This window comes from Rhinatrema bivittatum, chromosome 7 (assembly GCF_901001135.1).
Source record: "Rhinatrema bivittatum chromosome 7, aRhiBiv1.1, whole genome shotgun sequence".
In the NCBI taxonomy this organism is placed as follows: domain Eukaryota; kingdom Metazoa; phylum Chordata; class Amphibia; order Gymnophiona; family Rhinatrematidae; genus Rhinatrema; species Rhinatrema bivittatum.
In genome coordinates, this window is record NC_042621.1 from 194,921,413 (window position 1) to 194,943,342 (window position 21,930).

The window sequence follows — 21,930 nt, forward strand, 5'->3', positions numbered from 1 at the left end:
AAAATCTTGACCAGTAAGTAACATTATTTCAAATGGACATGGTAAGGTAGGTTGAGAAAAGGTGAATCTAAATGAACATTTATGAAAAATTACAAGGCCTCCACCTCTATTATAGGTACGGGGGAGATGGTGGTATGTATAATTCTGGGGGCATCACCGTCAGAGGTCCATGATTCAGTGATGCATAAGCAGTCAAATTTAGAAGTGGCAAATAAATCATAAATTATTGGAGCATTCTTTGAAATAGAGCACACATTTACTAAAGGGATAGAGGTAGTGTTAGAAGTCTGAGGGCTTTCAAAGGTTTGTAGAGGGATTAGATATAAGGACAGATATAGGTCTGGAGAAATTACATTTAACACGTAAATCTCCATACTGCCCTTGGCCGGTGATAATTGGAATGAACATTTTAATGGAAAGAGAGGTCAACCAAAAAATAATCAAATATAGTGGTGCGCATAGGCATGCATGAAGGAGTGCACAAAGAAGCTTGTTCCTTTGTTCGCGCTCCTTCATATGCGGGCACCTCCGGCATCCTCGGCCCATTGAAATAGGGCTGTGGCCCTGATATGATGTCACCATGGGGTGAGACTTGCACTACCGACGTGGCAGCTCAGATGTTGGTTTTTCAGCTGAAACCGGGGGGAGATCCAGGCGCAGCTGTTAAGCACAGGCACAGTCCCAGAGAGCACAGTGCCATTCTAGGCCAGGCCATTGGTCCATCTAGCCCAGCATCCAATCTCCAATAGTGGCCAAGTTAGGCTACTTTGAAGTACTAGTAGGGAGATAAATTTCCTGTTGTTTACGTCCAAACATAAATGGTGTGAAATTCTGGTTGCCTTATCTCAAAGAAGACAAAGCAGAACTAGAAAAGGTACAGAGAAGAATGACAAAAATTGTAAAAGAGATAGAATGTCTCCTTTATGAATAAAGGCTAAACAGATCAGGGTTCTTCAGCTTGGAGAAAAGAGAACTAAGAAAGGATATGATAGAAGTTAATAAATTCATAAGCTGGTGTGGAATGGATGAAAAGGGGACAGATTTTTACCCTTTCAAATAGTACTAAAACAGGGGGAATCTATTGCCAAAGGACATGGTCAAGGCAACAAGCAAAGCAGGATCTAAAAGAGGTCTGGACAAGTTCCTGGAAGAGTCCAAAAACAGTTATCAGCAGGTAGACTTGTGAAAATCATTTATAATCCTTGGGACTGAGCCACAAAGAATAAATTTACTTTTTTGGAATTCTTCTGTTCTTAAGTTAACTTGTTCCACACCACAGATATTTTTTGTAAACCTGTATCATTTCCCCTCTCAGTTGTCTCTCCTCAAAGGTGAATAGCCCTAATCTGTTAAGCCTTTCTTCATAAGTAAATCATCCTATCCCCTTTATCATTTGTTTTGTCCTTCTCTGTGCTAGCGTACTAGTGTATGTGTCATTTTATGTATGCACGTGCTATTTTTTTATGTGCACATCTTTTGAAAATTCACCTCTAAATCAAATTAGTGCGTACGAATGCAATTTAGTGCTGAGCGTTTTTTTGTTTTTTTACAGCTTGGTCCCTGCAGCAGCCATTTCCCCTCTGCCCAGCTGCCAGGGAAGATATGGTAGTATGAGCCATTCAGGGAAGAAGACAATGGGGCTGTTTGGTTTTTTTTTCCCTGCCTGTTTGCTGCTACAGCTGCTTCTCCTACCCACCCTACCTCTCCGACTGTGCAAAAGTCAGAGTGGGGAGGAAAGACTTGCCTTCACCATGCTTTTTCACAGGCCGGAAGAAGGAGCTTGTTGGGCCAGATTTGGCCCGTGGACTATGATTTGGGGACTACTGGCTTACAGGTTGCTTGAACACTAGCCTCTAAATTTATTTGAAGTTGAAATACAATGCATTTCAAGCTTATTTTCAGGAATGCTGAATGAATATTGTGTTATATCTTTTATATTTTTTTTTATATCAACAAAAAGGAGACTGTGGGATTAGGGGTCATGGGCAGAGGGGATCATGGAGGGAGGGTGAAAGGAGGTAGACAAAAATAATCCAAGGAAATATTTCTTTATAGAGAAGATGATAGACACATAGCATGGCCTCCTAGTGGAGATGGGCATAGTATCATAGTTCAAAAAAACATGGGACAAGCACAAAAGATTTTTGAGGGAGAGGAAGGGATTGTAAAGAAGGTATATAAGAATGTACCAGGGCTAAGCAGAAGGTATGGTTGGGCAGACCGGATGGGCCATAAATTATTCACCTGTAATCATGCTCTAGGTTCTTATGATTCTGTTGAAGTGGAGAAATTGTACATTAAACTGAGTTATAAGTCAGCTTCAATATACAACAAGTATTTGAACTGTAATATCATAAGAAAAAGTACTACTTTGTTCTCACTTTTTATGTCATAACAACTCTTAATAAACAATTTTCTTTGTCTTTCATGGTACTCTGGGCCATCTGTTATTGTCTATAGGCAGACCTTTAATTACTATGCTCCACTACTTCCTCTAAGATATAAATCAGCTAGCATCCTTAAAAGATTGCATTATAGTATCACCATTGGTCTATTTAATTCTTGTTTTGCTTTCTATAATCTTGTTACCCTTATCAATGTCAACTCAAAAACTGAGGAATATGCAAGGCCATTTATCTTTTGCTTATTGGTAGGCTACAGAGTAAGAAAAAAAGACAATGTATTCATTTAACATTTAATGCAAAGTTAGTAGTGTGTTTCCATCTCAAGGTTAGACAAAAGCACTATCAACTTATCAAGCACAACAAAATCACTCATAAAGTTTTGCCTGTCCTTTCACAAGCATTGCAATAGGAACTAGGTCTGAAGTTTTGAACACAACTTCTGAACTACTCTTTTTATATTTTCCAACCAATAGAATGCTGGTAAGTAATTATACAGAAAAGGACCATGTCTTTCCATCTGTTCATCAATCTGAGGACAAATAGCTCTCCAAAAAAGGGATTGAAAAATCATGAAATTTGTCACATCGGAAGAAAATGGAAATCTTTTGGATGAGTTGAAAAATCTGCAATATCAGGCTAACATTTTCAGAATATTTTGCTTTACCATAGAATGTAGTTAAAGGCTCAGGAATAATGATGACCATTCCATTCCATATGCCCTTCCCCAGCAGTTTGACTGAGAACAATATTCCAATTTGCCCCATTAACACAAACCAATTTAGAGGAAAGTAAAACTTTAGAAATTAAGCAAGAAAGAGTAAGCTACACAAATAACAAACATTCACACATACACGTATAAACACAGAGACACACAGTGCAATAGTCAGAAAAAAGAAAATTTCACACACATATAAATATACATGCATATTTTTATGTACTTATGTATTTATGTTAATTATTTGTATCCCACATGCTCCATCATTCACAGCAGGTAACATATGCATGTACGTAATAATTAGACAAACAATCAAAATAAAAACTACACTATAAAATAACACAACAAACAATTACAGATATAGGACTGAGGTTGTCCAACAGTAGCCTAGCATAGATCAGGAATGATAAGGGTACAGATCAAGTATTCTTGAATGAAAGCCGAAAGAGGTCGATTTTTAGTTATTTTTTAAAGGACTTCTTGTAAACTTTTAACTGAAGAGCTTCTGGCAAAGAGTTCCATAAACATGGACCAGCAATAGAAAGTACATAGTCATACGCTCTACAAGCTGCGCAAAACCAATAGACAGAAATTTAAGTAAACTTCTATCTGCAGACCTGAGAGACCTTGGTGGATGATATAGCCAAAGGATAGGTCTGAGAATGGATACCATTTTGGTGTTGATAACTTTCTGAAACTTTGTCACAACCTTATATTTCATTCTCCATTGGATGGGTAACCAATGTAGGGAGACTAAAATTGCAGTAATATGTTCGTTCAGCTTTAATCCAGATATAAAAAGTGAACTGCAAAATTGTGTATCAATTGTAATGGCCTTGTCAGAGAAGCCAGCAGACCAAGATTGAGAGCATTGCAGTAATTTAGTCTTGCCAGGATCAGGGTTTGAAGAATGGACCGAAAGCTCTCAACTGGCAGAAAAGGTTTCATCTTACATAACATATTTGGTTTAAACAATGATGATTTAGTAAATTATTGAACATGAGATGTCATTGACAAACTGGCATCTAGAATCACACCAAGATTGTGGATAGATTGTAGAATGAGGATATTTTGAACATCAAAACAAAAAAAACAGTGGAATAATCTGACACATAGAAACATAAAAATGATGGCAGAAAAAGACCAATCAGCCCATCCAGTCTGCCCAGCAAGCTCCCACACTTATTTTCCTATACGTATCTATTTCACCAACCACCAATTTCAGGTCCCTTGTTGGTAATTGTTTGATTCAAGTCTCCTGCCATCCCCTACCCTTGATGCAGAGAATAATGTTGGAGTTGTATCAAAGATGAGCACAAGGCTTAATGGTAAGGGTAGTAACCGCTGCATCAAGCAAGTAAATCATATAGTTTCTTGTAAATTGAGCCCAGAAGGCAGAAACAAAACTCAATGCTGATCTTTAACATACTAGTTAACCTTTACCACACTTTAGCATTTCAACAGCCTTGACTATTTCTACAATTCTGATCAGTACAATCACATTATGCTGTTATCCTTCTATTTCTTCACCACCATCAAACTAGTCTGGCTTCATAGAAAACCTTCTCAAAGCACCCTTACATAAGTCTTCATGGGGCAGAAGTGACTGCCAATCTCTCCTGCCCTGCTGGTGTGGCTATTGTAAATGGTGCCAGCAGTCAACACCAGTGTCATTATTAATTCTTCCATTATAAAAAATGACAGAAATGCTAGTGGCATTTGCAATTTCAGTACTGGTGAAGCAGGAGCAACCCAGAATCTCTCATTCGCTGTGAAGATCCAAAACGAATAAATTAATTAAGAGGGGCAAGGGGAGTGCTGGAGGTGGGATCAGGAGAGAACCTGGAAGGGCTTGAGGGTTTTTTGTGGTGAGGGTAAGACCCAACAATTTTTACTTTTATTGTTTTTTTTAAATTTTCCTTTGTGCTTCTTTTTCTTGTTTCAAATAAATGAAATGAAATGAAAAACTTAGTGAAAAGAAAGAAGCGAAAACAAATTGAAATGAAAAAAAGTCAAAGGTCAATTTTGAGCATTCTGATGAACAGAACGTTACCCAGATAACTTGTCAGGATATGTCAGTCACTGAGTTTACTCACCTAAAGTTATCTGGATAAATTTAGAACAGTGAATTCCCTGACTAGACTTAGGGGGTCATTTTCTAATGGGATTGCACGCGTGCAATAGCTAAATCAGGGTGGAGTCGGGGCGGCATCGGTACCGGAAGAGGAGGAGTCAGTGCGGCACTTTGGGGGGGCATGGTGGAAACATCGCTGGCTGCGAAAAGGTAAGAACCCTTATCGCTGCCAGTAGCGCGCCCAATAGCACCACCTTTTATGATGGCGCTATTGGGTGCGAAAGCCGGCAGCAATAACACCACAGTGGTGCAATTGCTGCCGGCTTTCGCAGGCCCGCCCCTGCTTCGCCCCCCCAACCCCCGTTACCTTCAGATTCTCTAAGGTCTGCGACCTTAGAAAATCCAGGCCTTAGTAAGCTAAATTTATCTGGATAACATTGGTGAAACATGGAGAAATTTAGGACAAACCCATTTAGGCTACATCCCTGGAACAAATTGGAAGGAAAAGTTTCTGATAACTGTATGACAATGCCTACTGTCAAATTCTTAGAGACTGTAGGGTCTACCTGCTAGAGATTTTACAGGGTCTGCCTATGTAGATAAGTGATGTTAGTAAGGTGTTGTAGAAGCCAGGAATGAGGTCTGCATACAGGGCCAGATTTTAGTAGGTACGCACGGGCATAGATTGTGTGTGAAACCCAGCATGCACAAATCTACGCCCGATTTTATAACATGCGTGCGCAGCTGCATGCATGTTATAAAATCCGTGGTCGGCGCGCGCAAGGGGGTGCACACTAGTGCACCTTGCACGCCGAGCCCTAGGGGAGCCCCGATGGCTTTCCCCGTTCCCTCTGAGGCCACTCCAAAATCGGAGCGGCATCGGAGGGAACTTTCCTTCCACCACCCCCCTACCTTCCCCTCCCTTCCCTTACCTAACCCACCCCCCAGCCCTATCTAACCCCCCCCCCCCCCCCCCCCCGACCTTTGTTGAAAAAGTTGCTCCAGCCTCTGGGCAGGTGTATGTTGCGTGCGCCGGCCAAGTGCCAGCGTGCGATCACCCGGCACGGCCGCTGTGCCGGAGGCCTCGGTCCCGCCCCTGCCCCGCCCACTCCCCTTTTTTCAAGCACCGGGACATACGCACGTCCCGGGGCTTGTGCGCATGGCCGGGCCTATGCAAAATAGGCTCGGGGCGCGTGCAGGAGCGGGTTTTTGGGGTTACACGTGTAACCCTTTTAAAATCCTCTCCACAATGTATAGTAACCACTACAGGTGGGAAGAAGTATGGGTTTTTTTGTTTTTGTTTTGCTTTTGTAGAGTTATTTCCCCACAAATGTTATTTCATTTAATGTTTATTTTGTTTACTTAGCTGAAAAAAAGACCAAACAAATAATTAAATAATGAAAAAAAGAAACAGGGCCTCCTGTGGCCTCCCCAGGCTGAAGCCTTGACCTTGCATAGGTCTAGGCCACAGTTGATCGCTGTGACTTCAGCCTGTGCCCTATGCAAAGCCAGGTCCCAATGCAAAGTCCTCAACCTAGCCCCAGGCCTGAAGCCCGACTCCTATTTCCTACACGAGGCCCAGCCTCAGGCTTGGGCTTAGGGCCAACAGATGATTTTTCTTTTTTTTTTTTTTTTAATGAAATGTAGAAACGATGAAATCTTGGCAGATTTTCAATTATTTCATTTTGAGAACAAATGAGATGAAATAGGAAATTTTATTTTATTTTCTATTTTGTTTCTCCCAAATGCACATCTCTAATCAATCAAAGTAAGGCATCTTAGCTCAATTTTGTGGGTTATAAAATCCACAAGTGGCCTATCCTAAAGTGACAATAACAGAACACCTCATTTGATATAGTTTATCTCACATGGATATGGTGGTATTATAGCATTGGTGTTGGCATTTTAGATATCTGGGATCTTATTGGGAAAATCAGATTAACAACTCCTTCTGGTAAGAATGTATCTTCTCTAAGGGCTTCCGAAGGGTATTTTAATGCCAGAGGAGCCCACATAATCCCCAGTGTGTGATAACTAGAGCAAACAATTAAAGGATTTTTTTTTTCTTTGCTACTTTGACTTTTTAACAGAGGGCCTAACCAGTGATGAAACAGACAAATGAACTGGTCTATCTTTCACTTTCTTTAACAATTCATTTGATAAATGAAAAAAACAAGGCTCACAATCTCATCGCTCTTATAGTCCAATCATATGAGGGGATTCATGGACCAGGGAGCCTATGTTGCAGCTCTTGCTTTATATTCCTATGGGGGTTTGTGTTTTAACACAAAGCTTAACATTAAACTGAAAAAAAACTTTTCTTCTCCTCATATTCTATTACAATTCACCTGATAAATTAAATTCATTCTTTTTCTTTAAATTGTGTCTTTATTTTTCATATTCCTGCAAATACACTGCAGTCAGACAAGCAATGAAAAGTCCCCATGTGGACCATCCATCAAGTTTCAACTTTGCATCATTGCAAAAGTGTGCACCCACTTGAGCTCTCATTCATCATCCTCAAGTTGGGGACAGCACTTGACATCATGCTCTTCTACTCCACAATGGGAGCATATCTGCAGGACTTACTCCACCATGGCTTCCACAATACCCATAAAGGGTTTGTTGTTTCCTTCCTTCATATGACTGTGCTCCCCCTTGGGGGGTTTCGATAGCTTGCATTCCCATTCTAGATCTTTATTTAAACAGGCACTTTTTGAATATCTTTTATTTTTAATAAGCTTTTCTGATTCAATATTTTTAAAGTTTAAAGTGTCTTTAAGACCAGTTTTATTATTATTGTTTCTTTTATTATAATGTATTGTTATTTTTATTAGGATTCTGTGGAATTTAATTTTAATTTGGTAAAGTTTTAGTTATTGAATTTTTTTGTTTTACTTGATTATGTATGTTGAAATTGCAAATCACTCAGAGCCTCGGCAGTTAGGCAATAAATAAATTCAAATAAATAATCTTCTAGCTAGGGGGCATTCCTTGACACTGTGCTCTTTTGCTCCATAGTGGGAGTACTCTTGTGGGACTTGTTCCGCTTTGACTTCCACATTGCCTATAAAGTTTTTGTTGTTCTTTTCTTTCCCATAAATAGATTCCTCCTCATGTCCATTCCCTGCACAGAATGAGCAGAAGGAGAAAATATCTGCGGCCTTGCTTTCTTGTTATTGACAATTTCTGGCTTCTCCTTCTACAATTTAAATAAGCAGGGGGAGACTTCTGGTTGGGGCCTGAATATGGAAGTTAAGCTGTCCAGCTCCAAAGGGATCTGTTACTTTACTGCACGCCAGGAACCCTGTGCGGGTTGTCTTTCTAGCTTCTGCCCCAATTCTGGCCTCAGTTGAGCCTGATGGAAAGTATCTGCCACTTTCAACCCCCTCTCAAAAGTGAGCCCTGTATGCCAACACACCCAATTCCAAATAGGCTCATCTAGTCCATCAAGGAACTGTTTCAGAAGGACCTGATTGGCTACCTCAAGGCTTGCATTTGCCTCTGAGTGTAGCCATTTCTATCTAACATCTTGTAACCAATGAAAAAGGCTTTGTGGTGTTTCCCTGAGCTATAGGGTATGGTTTCTGCTGCCAATAGGTTTCGGTCAATTAACCCACCCTTTCTAGGATGGTGGTTTTAACATTGGAATAGCTGGCTCTCCCATCAGGATTGGCCTCTTGAAAGGCCACTTGGCTTTTGCCTGTAAGTAGATTGGCCTGGTACATGGTTCAGTTAGCCTCTGTACCAGCCAGTCATGCAGGCAGTTCTTTCAAAAATTTTCAAGAAGATATCTGGGTCTTCTCCCATCTTAATTTTAAACAAAACAGGAGGTGAGGCACTTGCTGTGTTGTGGCAGTTTGCATTATTTGGACTAACTGTGTCAGTGTTTCCTGTTGCTAATTAAAATGTTTGAGTAGGGTTTGAAGCCCTCTCTGGAATTGCTGCTGCCCTTCTGTGAGGGCCTGTACTACTTGCTCTATGTCAGCTTATTGGGCTCCAGGAGAACACAGGTTTCTTTGGAGGCTCTTCCCTATTCCGGAACACCACAATAACAAGTTTATTCTGCTCTAACTTATTAAATATAATTCCTTCTCTTCAAGTGGAGCTACCCTCCTTAACCTGCTCTGAATTAATCTCTTGGCGGCTGCTGCAGCAAGGTCCTAGGAGAAAGGGAAAAGCCAAAAACAATTCTGATTCTTTCTCTCTCTTTTGGCATGGTCATCCACCTGTGCTAAGCTTAGGGTGAAAGTCTCTAAATTGATGCCATATATGGCACCGTGAGCAGTCTGTGGCTGGCCAGGGAATAGTCCCAGGTTAGACTCTGGCTTGTCTTTCATCAACTTTTATTAGTAAACATCAGAAAAACAGCTCTATTTACCATAGCACTTCTTTAAACAAGAAAAACAGCAATGTATTTTGTAGCTCACAATCTGAGTCTGCACTATGTTCCTTCTCTTCCCAGGGCCTCCTCTTCTGTCCTGGGCCTGGCTAGTTATACTCCTTTCCTAGTCTGCCCAGGACAAGGATTCCCTCCTGTATAGGGTTTAAGGTGGATTGGTCCAGATCTCCTGAGCCAGTCCTTTAACGTGTTCTGTTGTTTTCTTCTGTATACTTCTTCATACACCATTCATACACTATTGGGCATGCAACCTCCTATAGAGAGCTAGCAGACTCCAAACAGCAGCTTAGGGCAAAGAAGGTGTAGGATAAGTAATGATATGAAAGGAGATATAACATTAGTGCCAATTACAAAGCAAAGCAGAGCAAAAACATTTTGACATGTTAAATATCAGCCAGGTGTTGAAAGGTCCATTTTCTCATCTAATTGCTCCAGAGAGGAGAATCTCAGTTTCTTTCTCTGTAGTTGATGATGCCTTCTTCTGGGTGATACCTCTAACTGTTCATACTCCGCTAGAGAAGAAGAATTCATTCTAGATTTTGTTGTAGACCCCTGCCCCATGCTATATCAGGGGACAAATTATATCGCAATGATAGGGAGGATCAACTTGGTGGGGGTGTGGCACTTTATGTCCAGGAGGGTATAGAGTCCAACAGGATAAAGATCATACAAGAGACTAAATGCTCAGTAGAATCTATATGGGTAGAAATCCCATGTATGTTAGTTAAGAGTATAATGATAGGAGTATACTATCGTCCACCTGGACAAAATGGTCAGACAGATGATGAAATGCTTAGAGAAATCAGGGAAGCTAACCAATTTGGCAGTGCAATAATAATGGGAGATTTCAATTACCCTACTCAAATAGGGGAGTCAGTGGTTAACCACAACAGCAAATCGAATAACCAAAAATGTGGAACCCATTTGGGTTCCACATTTTTGGTTATTAGATTTCAATTACCCCAATATTGATTGGGTAAATGTAACATCAGGACTTGCTAGAGACATAAAGTTCCTGGATGTAATAAATAACTGCTTCATGGAGCAATTGGTTCAGGAACCAACAAGAGAGGGAGCTATTTTAGCTTTAATTCTTAGTGGAACGCAGGATTTGGTAAGAGAGGTAACAGTGGTGGGGCTACTTGGCAACAGTGATCATAACATGATCAAATTTAAACTAATAACTGGAAGGGGGACAATAAGTAAATCTGCAGCTCAAACACTAAACTTTCAAAAGGGAAACTTTGATAAAATGAGGAAAATAGTTAAAAAAAACAACTGAAAGGTGCAGCAGTGGATGGCCCGTGACATTTTTTAAGATGGCACTGGCTGTCCATTGCTCGTACCATGTGGCAGAGGCTGGCCAATGGCACCGATAGCCCCTGTCACATGGTAAGGGCAAAGGGCCATCGGCGCCATTTTGATTACTGGAAGCTGACAGCCTGAAAGGGAGAGATCACTCTCGGAACCCCACTGGACCACCAGGGAATTTCAGCAAGTTTTGGGGGGATTGCAATTAATTAAATTTGAAGGGTTGGGGTGGGTTTTTTTTGGGGTTTTTTGTTTTTTTTTACAACCTCCCATTGTAATAATTGAATTTGAAGTGTTGGGGTGGGTTTCGGGCTTCAGTTTGTGGGCATTTGAAATAAAATCGTCCCGAACCGCGGGAAAACGAAATTTCCTGCGGTGGACAGACAACAAAGGCCAAACCGAAAGGTTCGGCCGAATCACATCTCTATTCTTATATTGTTCCAATACTGGTGATTTTTCTTGCGCTCTTTGACATTTTTTCCAACTCCATTTGCCTATAAAAATTAGATATAAGGTCAATCTGTTTCCTCAATATGGATCTCATTCTGAAAAACTCTCTCCTTAAGGCATGTGATTTCAACTTTTAGGTCATTGATGGCATTACTTACATCAGCAAGAAGCAGTTTGATTTCCATGACTAGACCAGAAATGATAGATTCTGCCAGAATTAATGTTAGGCCTTTGCAAAAATGCCTTACTCATGGGCCATTTAGAGAAAAAGTCAGTATGATCTGACATTGATAATTGTCCAATTAAACTTTGCTAGAGCCCCAATAAATGAGGGTTTATGTTCCATTGTTACTGCTCCAGAGTAGAGATAATCATAAGATATACCAATAAAAACAGTGAAAGGGGGAATGTCAAAAGAGAAGATAAATCATAGACCCACAGAGAAGGCTTACAAATCTCCCAGGTCAGAAGAAACAAATTCAGACTCTGAGTCAAAAACCCACCTAACATCAAGATCTGCTTTCAGCTGCAAGATGGAGATCACTAAACACAGCAGCACTGCAGTATATTTCTAACAAAGTAGCTAAGCCTCTGCCTTCCCTTCACTATTCAAACCACAGATAAAGCATTTGTCACCCTAGGATCTCCACTAGCTTTCTCAAACCAGGCCTCAGCTTCTCCCCACTGCATCAGTACTTACTGGAGTATATTTTATAAAACTACACCCGCGCGTACTTTTGTTCACGCACCAGGCGCAAACAAAAGTACACCGGATTTTATAAGATACGCGCGGCTATGCGCATTTGTGCATCTTGCGCGCACCGAGCCCTGCACGCGCTGCCCATTCCCTCCAAGGCCGCTCTGAAATCGGAACGGCCTCGGAGGAAACTTTCCTTCGGCCTCCCCCCACCTTCCCCTCCCTTCCCCTACCTAACCCATCCCCCCCAGCCCTATCTACACCCCCCTACCTTTATTGCGAAAGTTACGCCTGCCCTGGCCAGCCGCCGCTGCACGATTCCCCAGCCCGGGAGCGATTCCAGAGGCCTCAGTCACACCCCCGAAAACATCCCCGGGCTGGAACCATGCCCGTGGCCACGCCCCCAGAACGCCCCCGAATGATGCGCTGCCGTGACACACCCCCCTGGAACTCCCCCAACACGCCCCCCAGGAAAGCCCCGGGACTTACGCGCATCCTGGGGCTTGTGCACGCTGCCGAGCCTATGCAAAATAGGCTTGGCGCGCGCAGGGGAGGTTTGAAAGGGTTATGCGCATAACTTATGCGAGTAACCCTTTTAAAATCTACCCCACTATATGCAGCCCTCTTATAGTAGAATCTTTGTGTATTTATTTATTTATTTATTTTACATGTTTTGTATACCATCATTCGGTTTCGCCATCATAACGGTTTACAGTAATCAAAAATTGGGAAAAATAGAATCAGGGTTTATACAGAGGTTATAATAGCTGAGAAATTAGGTAACAATAGTAGAATCAAAAGGAAAGGTGATAGTTATTATATTGGAAAAAGTTCTTAAGCGGGGCTTCTTGAGTTTCATGGTTGAGTTGATAGATCATAGGTGGAGAAAAAAGATGTCTCTGTTTTCTTAATGTTTGTATTAGGTGGGAGTTTGTTGGTTTTGTTGGTTGAGTTCGTCTGAATAGGCTCCTATCAAAAGCCAGGTTTTTAACTCTTTTTTAAAGGTTTTGGTGTTTGGTTGAATTCTTAGATTGAAAGGTAAAGAGTTCCATATTGAGGGGCTGGCGATGGATAAAGCTCTCTCACGGGTTGATAACAGATGTGTGGTTTTTACGTGAGGGATTTTGAGGAGGCCTTTATTCATTGAACGAAGGTTCATTTTTGGAGCATGACATTCGATGTGTTTGGTTAGCCAGTAGTTTTGTGCCCTATGATAATTTTGTGGAGGATTGTTAAAACTTTTTAGTCTATTCTGTATTTTATTGGGAGCCAGTGTAAAGCGATGAGGGTTGGGGTAATATGCTCTTGTTTCTTAGTTCCTGTAAGAATTCTTTCGGCTGCATTCTGAAGTATTTGGAGAGGACATATGATGGTAAGGGGTAGGCCTAGGAGTAGGGTATTGCAGTAGTCTATATTAGAAAATAAGAGAAGTTGCAGGACTGTTCTGAAATCATTCTGTGAGAGGAAACGCTTAAGACGTCTGAGTGTTAGTAATTTGTGATAACCTTCTTTAATTTTATTTGTTATGTGGGTTTTGAATGTTAATTATTTGTCTATGGTGATTCCAAGGTTTCTAGCATGATCAACTGGAGAGATTATTGTTTTGGGGTTTTCAGTTCTGAGTGGTTGTATGGGTAAGTTGTTGACTTTTTTTGTCAAGGATGATTAGTTTGGTTTTCTCAATGTTTATTATGAGCTTTAGGGTGGATAGACATTGTTTGATTTCTGTGAGATAGATGATTATTTTCTCGTAGATTTCTTCAAGAGTATTCTGTATTGGGACAAGTATTTGAATTTCATTAGTGTATAGGAAATGAGTCAGGCCAAGGCGATCCAGTTTGTGACAGATTGGTAGAAGATAGATGTTGAAAAGAATAGCTGACAGGGCAGATCCTTGTGGGACTCCTGTATTTAGGTTCACTTTATTTGATAGATTGTTGTTAAATATTACCTGGAAACTTCTTTGAGATAAATATGAGGTGAACCATTTTAGTATAGTGCCCATTACCCCTATTTCGGATAGTCTGTCAAGTAAGATGGAATGATTGACTGTGTCAAAGGCAGCTGACAAGTCCAGGAGTAATAAAATGTAACTTAGTCCTTTATCGAATCCTCGAAGAATTGTGTCATTTAGTGATAGGAGTAATGATTCCGTACTTAAATTTTTCCTGAATCCAAACTGGGCGGGGTGAAGTATTTTGTTTGTTTCTAGGTAGTCAGAGTTGGGAGTGAACGATTTTTTCTATGATTTTTGCAATGAAAGGTAAGTTTGAAATGGGTCTGAGGTTTTTTGGTCTAGGTTGTTCTTTTTTATTAATGGTTTAATGATTGCTGATTTTAAGCATTCAGGGTATTTCCCTTCAGTGAGAGAGAGGTTAACTATGTCTGTTATTATTTTAGTTACTGGGTTGTCGAGCAGTTTAATAGTTTGAATGGGAATGCTGTCGATGGGATGGTTGACTGGATTCATTTTTTTAATTATTTTTTGTATTTCAAGTGATGAGGCGGAGTCAAATTCTTGCCAGATTGATGTAATTTCCAGAGATAATATTGGAGTTTAGGTGTGTGCATTGTTGCTGTTGATGGAGTTGTCTATTAATTTTCTGATTTTTTCAGTGAAGAATTCTGCAAAATCGTTGCTTTTGTTTGTGCTGGGAGGAGTTCTTGTTTCATTAGGTGATTTGATGAGTTTTTGTATGATGGTGAACAGCATTCTTGGGTTCTGTTGATATTTAGTAATTTTGGTTGAGTAGAACTCTTTCTTTGTATTATGGATAAGTTTTTTATAAATAGCTAATTGTGAGCAGTATGCATTGAGTAATGGGGTGGTTTTGTTTTTGCGCCAGGATCTCTCCTTTTTTCTGAGTTCACGTTTGGCTGTTCTTACACTGTCATTGCACCATTGATTGTGGTGTTTTGGAGTTTTTATTGTTTTTTGTGATGATTGGGTTTGTTTTATTAGCTACTGCTTTTGTAATGTTGATCCATGAAGTTATGGCTGTTTCTGCATTTGTGAAGTCAAAGTTTTTGAATTCTTCTTGGAGATTTTGTTGCAATGTTTCGCTATCAAAGGGAGTGCGATATGAAATGGTTCTTATGTTATTCTGGTGGGTATGTTTTTGTGGGTCAGAGTGGCATGGATGAGGGAGTGGTCTGACCATGGGATTTCGGTGATTTTTTATTTGGTGTGAGTTCCAGATGTTTGAGTTGATAAATACTAAATCAAGGGTGTGTCCTGCTACTAACTCAGTTTTCTCTACTGCACATCTCCTGAGCTGACTGGCCTATAGGGTTCACTCCTACACCTCTTTTCCAGGTCTCCCTTCCCTTGATATCAGTGAAAAACCATGTTGGGTGCTTCTGGGGGTCCTCCAGCCCACATAGACCAAGATAAAATCTCCCAGCTGAGGGGACTTTGCTATCATAGAGAGGGTGAGTTTAAGCATCTGGGGATACCACTATTTAGAGGAAAACTGGGAAATACCAAATGACTTTGGGGAGCTGGAGAGAGAGAGAATCATGCTGCTATTCTTGGCATGGCTCTCTAGCACCCTTCCCTTCTACTGCCTTTAAAAGTTAATTTTTTTGTGATATCATAACTATGTGAAGTCTTTTCTTCAAAAGCCAGTCGACAAGTACAATGCCTTTGGAGTTGCAGATAAATCCTTTCCCCATGAAGAATCCAACCAGACTAAGGATGTGTATTCGTTTAAAATAAAACTGCAAAACGCAATGAATAAGGCTAATTTGTTTCATTCAGGGGGCCTTGAACCAAATCGGGGGCCCCTCAAATGAAAAAATATATATTTGTTCATTTCACTTTAAACTAATGCATCGGGTCTAGTTCTAGGCATGAAGCTGGGGACTTGCATAGGGTATAGACTAAGGCCCAAAGCAGGGGCCACATCCAATGCATGAGTGTGATGCAGGACCTCAACCTACTTAATTAACTCTGGCATGACACCAACAGACACCATCATTTGGTATTGAAGAGCCAAAGAAAGAAGAGAACCTGAAAAGAGGAGCTCAAAGGCCTGGGCCTGGGTTCCGAGGCCTGGGCCTGACACTGGGCTGAGGCCCAGACATTGGGACCTGGTCTCCTGGCCGAGACCCCAACATTGGACCTGGGTCTGGGCTCAGATCCCAACATCAGTACCTGGCCTTCAGTTCTGGTTGAGGCATCAGGGACCCAGCCTCCAGGTTGGGTAGCAGCATCTGGCCTGGGTCTTTGCCAAAGTCCAGGCATCAGGAGCCGGCCTTCAGGGCAGGTTGCAACATTGGGCCTGGGCCCAGGCCTAGGTCCCAGCACTGAGACCTGGCTTCCGGGTCAGGTCATGGCATTGGGCCTGAGATCTGGATCTGGCCTAGGCCAAGGCCCCAGCATTGGGACTCTGCCTCTGGGCTGGTTTGTGGTGTCAGGCCTGGATCCCGGTTGACACGCTGGCATCAGGACCTGGCCTTCAGGTTGGGTTGCGGTGTTGGGCCTGGTCTAGGCCAAGGCCCCCAGCGTCGGAACCCAGCCTCTGGGTAGGGTCGTGGCATCAGGCCTAGGACAGGGCTCTGACAAGGCCCAGGCATCAGGACCCAGCCTCCAGGTCATGTTGTTGTGTCGGGCCTGGGTCCGGGCCAAGGTCCCCAGCATCAGGACACAGCCTCCAGGCTGTGCTTTGTCAGGCCTGCCTCCAGGCTCTGGCCTAGGCTGTGGTATTGGCTTTGAGCAGGCCAAAGCAGCTGCGACCTACCGTGGCCATGGCCTAGGCAAGTCCAAGGCTTCGGCCTAGTACTATCCAGCAAATCTCCACTGGACCAGGTAAGTGGGGACCAGGGGGATCCTAGCACCAGAATTTTTTCAGGATGGTGGGAGGGAGGCATAGTTTTAGCTTTTTGGCCATTTTAGGTTTTTTGGGGTTTTTTAAAATTTTGATTAATTTTTTTATACTAATGAAACAAATCAAGCAATCCATGAACCAAAAATCATGGGGAAAAAACCTCCCAGAAACAATCTAAAAAGTAAAACAACATTTTTCCACAGCAAATCCCTATCCAGGCTTGCTTAGTGTCTTCAGGATTCATCCCATTAGTAAGTGATGCCGCTGTACAGAGGAATGACCAAGAATGAGATTATAATAATTCTGGGCAAAAAAAGGCAAAATGACTCAAAAAGGAAAAAACTTAGAGGCAGATTTTCAAAGGGGTACGCGCATAAGATACGCGCGTACCCCCCCCCCCCCGAAAACCTGCCCCGAGTTCCCACTGCACGCGCCGAGCCTACGTTGAATAGGCTCGGCGGCGCGCGCAAGCCTCGGGACATGCGTATGTCCCGGGGCTTTCCTGGGGAGTGTGTTGGAGGTGTGTCAGGGGGCATGTTGCTGCGGCGCGTCATTCGGGGGCGGGGCTGGGGGCGTGGTTCTGGCCCGGGGGCGTTTCGGGGGCATGGCCGAGGCCTCCGAAACTGCTCCTGGGCTGGGGAATTGCACGCCAGTGGCTGGCCCGCTGCACGCAAGTTACGCCTGACTCGGGCAGGCATAACTTGTCCAACAATGGTAGGGGGGTTAGATAGGGCTGGGGGGGGGGGGTTAGGTAGAGGAAGGGAGGGGAAGGTGTGGGGGGGGGTGGAAGGAAAGTTCCCTCCGAGGCCGCTCCGATTTCGGAGCGGCCTCGGAGGGAATGGAGGCAGGCTGCGCGGCTCGGCGCGTGCAGGCTGCCAATTTTGGGAAGCCTTGTGTGCACCAACCCAGGCTTTTAAAAGATATGCGCGGCTATGCACGTATTTATTAAAATCCGGCATACTTTTGTTTGCGCCGGTCGCGCGAACAAAAGTACGCGCAGGCACAGTTTTTTAAAATCTACCCCTTAGTGCTTATATTTAAACTTGTGTACCTACAGCACTAGGACAATTAAGAGGAAGACTGCAATTACTGATATACCTCCTAGTGTTAGACTTACCAGTTTTTCTGTCTCTCAACTGCATGTTCCTCATGCTACCATTGTTGGCAGTTGTACTGCACGTGATGCTGGCTAATAGGTTATTCTCAACTAACTCTTCCTTTAAAGGTTTTGCCTTATTTTATGAAGAGAATAATTTGTATTTAATATAAATGGATACTACTGGTATTGTGTAAGTATATGTACAGTCAGTGGCCAAAACCACCTTACCCAGACAGTTTGAACAGTATGCTTGGAAGTCCTAGATAGACTAATAGGCCCCAATATTCAAAGATATGAAAGATAGAAACATATAAATGGCAGCAGAAAAGGACCAATAGTCCATCTAGTCTGCCCAGCAAGCTTCCCATGTTAGCATCTGCCATGCCGTGCAGTTTTTTGGTCAGTTTTGCTTGACGTGCTCTGCTTAGGTGCTTGGTCATATAAGTCCTGTGTTTTTTCCTTAATGTCTGAGCAACAATACCCCAGACTGAAAAAAGTCATGGCTCGTGTTGGTTGTTCCTGAATCTTTCTTTCAGCCCCTACCCACCTTCTTCAAAGCAGAGAGCAATGTTGCAGTTGCATTAAAAGCATCAAGGCTTATTGGTTAAGAGTAGTAATCCCATGCCTTCCATTAAGGGTAATAACTGCTGCTGTAAAAGTTGGGGTCCTTGTTGGTTGCTGTCTAAATCCAATTTCCCTTTTCCCCTGCCGTTGAAGCAGAGAGCAATGTTGGAGTTGCATCAAAAGTATCAAGGCTTATTGGTTAAGGGTAGTAACTGCCGCACCAGCAAGTTACACCCATGCACGCTTTCTTTGTTTCCTTTAGGACTTGGCCATGGAAGCAGTCCTGCTTTTTCCCTTATGTCCATGTTACAGTATCCCAGGCCATGGAAGTCAAGGCTCTCGGTTGTCATCTGAATCCAATTCCTCTTATCCCCCTGCCATCTAAGTGGGGAACAGTGTTGCAGTTTATTTATTTATTTAATTTATAGACCATCAATCTTGTGTGCAAACTTGGTGGTTTACAATAAAGATAAAAATTAAATAATGTGGTTAAATCATAATTAAAACAATATACAATTCTGCTACAAAGACGTGTAAGATCAATCAAATAGTTCAAGAGCTAAGTGCCGTAAACTATTACCCTGTGTGTATGGGCTGAAATGCAAGTCTGAATAACCAAGTTTTTAGGTCTTTTTTGAAATGCTTGGAATCAGGTTCTAATCTTAGATTTACTGGCAAACTATTCCACAGCATGGGACCGGCCACGGATATTGATCTCTCTCTGACTTCACTTAACCTTTCTCCTTGTATGGTGGGTGCCTATAAAAGACCTTTATTTGCTGATCTTCTGCTGGGGGTGTACAGAGGTAGCGATACATTTAGCCATTCTAAAGCATCAAAGCATATTGGTTATCTAAATTATCTAGATATAACTTACCTGGATAACTTAGAAAAGATATTTAGTAGCATGGCTATGCTGCTGCTGAATATAACTGACTATTTTATAGTTAGCGGTTAAGTTATATCCAGATACTTTTAGTCCTACTATTGGTTAATTTTACCGGATAAGGCTGAGTTAAGATAATTGGCTAAATTGCCGCACTCAATCCGCCCACTCCCAAGACAAATATTTATCCGGCTAAGTGGCGGAAGCTGAACATAGCCGTATATTCAGTACCTGCCACTTAGCCAGCTTAATCCTACTTATCCAGCTAAGAGGCTCTTCAATATTGGACCCATAATGATTTTTGTCTACTGTGTATTTTAATGGAAGAGCTCTGCTTTATGTGTTTTCCATCAATATAAAGTTTTGACAGCTTTAGCAATTAGTATAGCAGGCTAGTTTAAAGGGTGAAGCTAATCTGACGGTGGCAGGGAAAAAAAGGAGTTTGAGTACTATCATTTACACAGAAAGGCAGACCTTGACAATCTGGTGGTATTATTTGATTTAACACTTATACAGCGCAGAAGTAGTTATTTACTGAGCTGACAATTTCTTTAGCAAAGTGAGCATAAAAAGAGCACTCTTAAAAATTATAGAGAGAAAGAAAGAATTAGCAAAAGTGAATCTAGAGTATTATCCTGCTGGCATCGCATCAGGTGATTTTCCCAAACACAACCACATATCCATCATTACTGTCAACATCTCTGGGTCATGTACTCATTAAAAAGGAAAGATCTCAAGCTGTAATTGAAAAAGAAAAAAGTAGGACTTGGTATCTCTATATTATGGCTAATATGTGTGTTATTATGTTTGGTAACACTGATGTCTAATTCTACTAACATGATTTTAGTACACAGAACACAGCCAAGACAAAAATAACATAATTACATTAAATAATGCAGACTCCTATTTAAAATATGCAGATAGCAGGGTAATGAGCTCATTATTCAAAAGAAAGGAGAGCAACAATCTATTGATAAGACACCCACAATTAACACCATGGTGGCTAACAGCAGGAACATCACTTCTCATTCCAAAAGGAGACCCATATAACATTCTCAAAAATTACTGACCAATAACATTCTCAAAAATTACTGACCGAAAAATGAATGGAATTTTTCCGAAATTTCAGAAAAATTTGTTTTTCGGGTAAGCGCGCACTAACAGGAGTTAGTGTGCACTAACTTTGACCCGTTAGTGTGTACTAACCCAAAAATTGGGGGCCCCCGAAAAAAAAATCCCAAACTGCAGGAAAAGTGAAATTCCCACGGGGGCCCCGAAAACGAAGCCCGAAACGATTTAAAAAAACGATGAACATCTCTAATAATCATATATTCTATTAGGGGTGTGCATTCGTTTGCAACGTATCACGAATCCACAACATATATGGCTGGATTTATTGTATCTGTTGCGTCGTGAAATGTATCGCGATTTCCCACAAATACAACAAATCGCGGCCAAATTATTTGGCCATCGAAATAGCAATTTTAAACAACCCCCCCCCCCCAAGACTTGCCTAAATTCCCTGGTGGTCCAGTGGGGGTCCCGGAGTGTCTCCTGCCCTCCCTCTGTCAGCTGCCGGCACCATCTTGTGCTCCTACCATGTGACAGGGGCCGACCAATGGCAGCGGTAGCACCTGTGACATAGAAAGGGCAAAGGCTATTGGCGCCATTTTGATTACTGGCAGCCGATGGCCCGAGTGCAGGAGATCACTCCCGGACCCCCGCTGGACCACCAGGGACTTTTAGCAAGTCTTGGGGGACCCTCCTGACCTCCACAAGACTTGCCAAAAGTCCCTGGTGGTCCAGAAGGGGTCCAGGAGTGATCTCCTGCCCTCCTTCTGTCAGCTGCCGGCACCATCTTGTGCTCCTACCATGTGACAGGGGCCGACCAATGGCAGCAGTAGCCCCTGTGACATAGTGAGGGCAAAGGCTATCGGCGCCATTTTGAATACTGGCAGCCGATGGCCCAAGTACAAGCGATCACTCCTGGACCCCTTCTGGACCACCAGGGACTTTTGGCAAGTCTTGTGGGGGTCAGGAGGGTCCCCCAAGACTTGCTAAAAGTCCCTGGTGGTCCAGCGGGGGTCCGGGAGCGACCTCCTGCACTCGGACCGTCGGCTGCCAGTATTCAAAATGGCACTGATAGCCTTTGCCCTTACTATGTCACAGGGGCTACCGGTGCCATTGGTCAGCCCCTGTCACATGGTAGGAGCACAAGATGGCACCGGCCATCAGTGTTACTACAATGTGACAGGGTCCAGCCAATGGCACGGATACCCTGTCACATGGTAAGGGCAAAGGGCCATCAGCACCATTTTGATTAGTGGCAGCCGACGGCCCGGGAGTGGGAAGACGGCCCAGACCGGGAGATCGCTCCCGGGACCCCCACTGGACCACCAGGTACCTGTAAAAAGTTTTTTGGGGGGGGTCAGGAGGGTGGGGGAAGCTAAGGGATTCGTTTTAAAGGGTCGGGGTGAGTTTTTTGTTTATCGGCTTGG